This window comes from Mustela lutreola, chromosome 7 (assembly GCF_030435805.1).
Source record: "Mustela lutreola isolate mMusLut2 chromosome 7, mMusLut2.pri, whole genome shotgun sequence".
Classification (NCBI taxonomy): domain Eukaryota; kingdom Metazoa; phylum Chordata; class Mammalia; order Carnivora; family Mustelidae; genus Mustela; species Mustela lutreola.
Genome location: NC_081296.1, coordinates 28,956,683 through 28,962,847, shown reverse-complemented (window position 1 = coordinate 28,962,847; position 6,165 = coordinate 28,956,683).

The following is a 6,165-nucleotide window of genomic DNA, read 5'->3' as shown; positions in this document are numbered from 1 at the left end:
TGGTCTTTCCCATTATGGCACAAACTCCATTACTTGGGACCATTCCCTCTATTTCTTCACACTTATCCTGGAGCTATATTCTTTGTTATTTATTTTTAGAGAGAGAGAAAGAGCACATATGTGGGGGCATGGTAGGTGCATAGGGAGAGAAAGAACCTTAAGCAGGCTCCACACCCAGAATGGAGCCCTAGGTGGGGCTCCTCTCAAACCTTGAGATTATGAGCTGAGCCAAAACCCTGAAGACCCTTTTCCCTACACTCTGGATACAGTTTTCAAGGTCTTCAATAACTGAGAAGTGGTTTCAAGGGCTGAAAGGGAACAGAGAAACTAGCTCCCTGCCACTCTCTGGGTCCACACAAGGGCAAAAGCCATTAAAGGTACAAGACGCTAAGGCTCCCTATGCTCCAGGATCTCCTTAAGGCTTTTTCTGTTGTTAGCAATTGAAGCATCTGGCCTGAGATTGACAAATGCTCCTTCTGTCAGGGTCTTGTCCAGCCTGAAAACAACCAGAGCATTGGAGATGAGACAGCCCTTCTTCCCATGCATGGGAAGGTCATCCAAGGCCCTATAACTGCAAGCCCAGGCCACCCAGGGAATCAACAACCTCAAGCCAAGGCCACTTTAAGAAACTAACAGACAGCTGCCCTTAACTCTGTGCATTGATTAGAGGAACCAAAGTAGCAAGGGAAAAGGACTTTATTTCCTTTGGCTAACAGGGCCCAGAGGCTGGGAAGACCCCCTCACACACACTGCCATGTCCTCTATCTCAAAGACAGAAAGTTGGATAACCCTAAATGTGGCAGGAGACAAAATTCAATTTCTTTAAGATTTTATTTATTTATTTGATAGAGAGAGAGAGAGAGAGAGATCACAAGTAGGCAGAGAGACAGGCAGAGAAAGAGGGGGAAGCAGGCTCCCTGCTGAGCAGAGAGCATGATGCAGGGCTTTATCCCAGGACCCTGAGATCATGAGCTGAGCCGAAGGCAGCGGCTTAACCCACTGAGCCACCCAGGCACTCCCCCCCCAATTCAATTTCCAATGTTGAAGGATAGTTGTAAGAAAGACAGGCAGGGACAAGGGGCCACCACCCTAAGAAGAGACCAACCTTAAAAGGATTTTATACCACCTTAGAAGAAGCCCTCCACCCTTTCCCATGAGACAGGTAGATGACAACAACCTGATTGGGTGATAGGTCCATGAGGGGTTAATCAGCTTAAAATAGCCTGCCAAGAAACCCATAAACAACTCTATAGACTTAGAAACTCAGGAGGCAACCTTCTCAGGTCCCTCCCTCTTCAGAAGCTTTATACTATCACTCAATAAACTTTACTATTGCTCAATAAAATTTGCTTTGCAACCCACCATTCTTCATCTGGTCTACTGATAAGTGAAAATCTGTGTTCTAAGATGACTGACTGAGTCAGCAAAGGAGTCCTAGCCCCTGCCCCGGGGCTTTTCCAGGTTCTTCTCTCTGCCCTGCTTCCCACACATGCCAAAAGTACCAACTATGCCTAAGTAAAAGGGTATAAATTACCCCCTTTGTCTGTGCCTGGGGCTCAGACCTTTGGAGATCACTGTCCTCTGAGCCCACCAGTGTTAAATAAAACTCCAGTCCTCCAAAGTCTCCGAGTGCCACTTGGTTCTTCTGTCAGGACCCAGCTTAGGTTCCATAACACTACCTCTTCATTCTTCAAAGTGGCGTGATCAAGAACTGTGGGCACCAAAGGAGAAGAAATCCTGTAGCACTAATAGATATAGGAGCTACTCATTCCACCCTTGTAAAATACTCAGGTGTCATCTGTCAGTCCTCAACTCTCATGACTGGTATAGATAGGCATCCAAATAAGGGACATTTCACTTACCCTTTAATTTGCTCTTTGGGTGACAATACCTTACCCACTCCTTTCTTGTTTTACCCAATTGCTCCACTCCTTTACTTAAAAGGGACATAATAACAAAGGTACAAACTAATCTTTGGCTTTCTGAGATTGACCACAACCTGCTGGCATTTTTGTCCTCTAAGCCCTCAGCCCCTTCAAACATCAAGGTCTCCATTTTTCAACAGGTGCCCCCTCAAGATATGGGACACCTCGGTTCTGGGTTGCTATCAGCACATCCATAATGATAAACTGAAAGATTCTCATTTCTTCTCCAGAAAGTCCCAGTAACTCTTAAAACCAGAGGGCAGGCAGGGACTATAGCAAGTCATACAAAAATTCTTAGCAGCAAGACGTTTGCACCTCTGCAATTTACCTTGTAACACCCCAATCTTGGCAAAAAAAAAAAAAAAAAAAAGTCTGATGGCTCATACGGAATGGTACAGGACGTACAAGCTATCAATGAGGCTATTATTTCTATTTACTCAATTGTTTCTAACCTTTATACCCTCTTAGGAAAGATCCCCTCAGACTCTCTGGTACACTGAGCTTGATCTAAAAGATGCTTTCTTCTGCATCCCAATGCACCCAGATTCCTAGTCCATATTTATTTGGACAGGCCCTAGCTAAGGCTTTGTTCACCCTTAAGCTCCCCAGAGTCAGTGCCTTACTTCAATATGTTGATGATTTACTTATCTGGAGCCCCATTGAGAATACATCCTACACAAATACAATCCAGTGCTTTGGAGCGTGACTTCTTGGGACTATAAGCTCTCCCCCTCAAAACCCAAATTTCCTCTCAGAAAGTTCAATTCCTAAGTATATTAGTCCCAGGGACTAATATATTAATATATTAATTATATATTAATTCCTGGGACTAATATTGATCCCTGGGACTAAGAGCCTCTCTGACCACCATAAGGGTTTCATTTGAAATATGAGAACTCCCTCTACAAACAGCAGCTACATTTTTTTTAATATGGCTGGGTTTTGTAAAATATGGATACTCCAATTTGGATTAATAACAAAGCCTCTTTATGAGGCTCCTAGGGGACCCAAGGAGGAGCCTTGGAGTGGGACCCTGAAATGATAAAATATTTTGGGGTCCACAGTCATTTACAATGGCCCCAATTTTAGCCCTGCCAGACCTCCAGAAGTCCTTCTTACATGTGCATAAAAGGAGGGAAGTGCCCCTTTGCTTCTTGATCCAAATGTTGGGACCCTCCTAACATCTGGTCACATACCTATCTAAGATTCTAAAACTTGTGATATAGGGATGGTCTCCTTGACTCTAAGCACTGGTGCACATGGCCCTTCTGATAGAAGAGGCCTCTAAATTAACCTTGGGATGTAACTGTTTATATACACCAACAAGTATTGGACACCCTAAATTCTAGGGCATTTCATTGGATTTCCAATAGTAGAATTATAAAATAGCAAACCCTTTTATTAGAAGCACCTGAACTAAATATTCAGCCATGTCAGACTCCAAATCCTGCCACCTTCTGCAAGATCTCACAACAAATGGCCCATTGGAACATTCTTGCCTAGAAACCATATATTTGACTTGTAGTGCCAGGCCAGATCTCCAGGATATACCACTAGATAACCAAGAAGCTATATAATTCACAGCAGCAGCTTCACAGTAGGAGTGCACATCTCCAGGTATGCTATTAACATAACCAAAGAGGTCTGGACTCTGAGAGGTGCCACTGCCTCAGCACAAAAGGCAGAATTAATTGCTGTTACCCAGGCCTTCCAACTGGGCACAAAAATGAAACTAAATATATATACCTATTTAGCTTATGCCTTTCACCTTGTCCATACCCATGCTGCTATTTGGAGAGAAAGGGGCCTCCTCATAGCCAAAATCTGCCAATTAAACATGCCTCTGAGACTTTGGTCTTGCTGGAGTCAGTCATGCTCTCTGCCCAAATAGCTATTACTCATTTCAAAGTCCATCAAAAGGATATTGACTTGGTCTCTGTTGGAAACAACAGAGATGACAGGTAAGCAAAAGCTTCAAGCCATTCTGTTTTCCCATCTAAATCCCCTTTTCTCTACAATATACTCAGGAAGAAACCCAAAGGGCATTCAAAAAGGGCTTTGTCCATACTCCAGAGGGTTGGCTGAAAGGACCAAATAATAAACTGTCACTTCCAGGAATGTTACAATGGAAATTTCTTAATAAATTACATCTGCAAACCATCTTGGGGCCAAGGCCCTACAAGACCTAGTGGGGGGGTCTTTTCATTGGCGAGGACATTTCCCCAGTTCTGTGGGCTATCATTCAGATGTGTTCTACCTGTTGTCACATCAATATGGAGGGGACCCATAAACCTCCCCCACTTCTTCATCTTATCCAAAGACATGGGACTTTACGAGGAAAGGATTGAGAGAGAGATTTTATATACTTCTCTCCCTGAAAGGCACTCAGGTATCTATTTAGGTCTTTGTAGACACCTTTACAAGATGGACTGAAGACTTTCCCACTAAAACAAAGAAGGCTTCAGAGGTCATCACTGATCTTCTCCATCACAACCTTCCCAGTTTGGGTTTCTCCACACCTTAGAGTCAGGCAATGGCTCTGCTTTTGTCTCTCAAATGACACACAGAGTTAGCAAAATCCTCCAGGTAGAATATCATTTGCATGCAGCATGACATCCACAGTCCTCAGGGAAAGTATGGGGCCAACCAAACCATAAAAAGGCTTCTACAAAAACCTGTGCATGAAACTCAGTGTTCGTCAACCCTCCTTCCCCTTGCAATAAGGTCACATATCGCTCCAAATGTTACAAACCATCTTGTCCGTTTGAGATTATTTATGGAAGACCTTTCCTCCAGACAATCTTTACCCCAAGAGCCATTATCTCACGCAGTATGTTTTATCCTTTGGGCAGACTGTCTATTCCATTAATGACCACCAAAACCAGTACAGTACAAAATCTGACCCCTCTTTCTCGGGTAACATATATCCAAAACTTACAGCTGGGGATTTGGTATATGTTAAGACTCTTGCAGGACAAAAAGCCATTCTAACCTGTCCGGATCAGGCTCTATCAAGTTCTCCTGACCACTCCAACAGTGGTAAAACTTCGTGGCTTCTCCCCATGGATCCATCTTTCCAGAATTGAAATCACTCCCTCTCCACATCAGGATCCCTCCACCAAGTACAGCTGTGAGTGGGTTGGAGATCTCTAGCTGTTATTTAAATGAGAGTGAGGCGATATACACCCAGGCATAGAGGTCCTTGAATGTAGCCCATTGCCAGTTCCCACTTTCCCCCATTCAATCTTTCTACAGCATTATCTTAGAAAAACTCCCTAAATAATTTCCTCACAAAACTCTCATGATTTATCTTTCCTAATTCCAATACTTCTTGATCTTCTCCTTCAGGGTGACCTCTCCAAATTTACATGGTCAGAAATTCTAAGTTACCTGGAGCTGTCCCCCACCCTTGATGTTCTGCTTTCACAATACAATAATCACCCCTGTTTGGGCTATTTTTGTCTTTCTCATCATAATTTTCTTTTGGCTTCCTCCCTCCAGGACCATGAATACAAGGATAGTTTTCCTGGAAAGAAAGTGTTTATGGTTATCCTCACTCCTTCCTTTCCTAGGATCCCTGGATTTAATACTCTCACTCCTAATTATTAGTCCTATTCTTATTAATCTCTTTGTTAAATTTGTCTCATCTAGAATCCAGGAATTCCATATATAAATGATGGGTTCAACAGAGATTCCAGGCCATACTGCCAAAGGGTCCCCTTCCCCTAAGTCCCAAGGAACTGGCCACCAAAGAATTTCACTGAAGTCATCTGTCAGCATGTTAATATAATACCATACTCTGGTCTGTAACTACCAGAACCTCTGATGAACCAAAAAATTTAGTTAAGTTCATCTCTATGTCCCTCATTCATCATGAAGAAGCTACTAAAAGTGAGAAAATAGCAGCAATGTCCGCAATAGCCAAAACGTGAAAAGAGCCAAGATACCCTTCAACAGACAAATGGATAAGGAAGATGTGATCCATATACACAATGGAATATTACTCAGCAATCAGATAGGATGAATACCCAACTTTTGCATTAACATGGATGGGACTAGAGGAGGTTATGCTGAGTGAAATGTATCAAATAGAGAAAGTCAATTATCATATGGTTTCAGTTATTTGTGAACATAAGGAAGAGCATGGAGGATATTAGGAGAAGGGAGGGGAAAGTGAAGGTGGGAAATCAGACTAGGATACAAACCATGAGAGACTATGGACTCCAAGAGACAAAAGAAG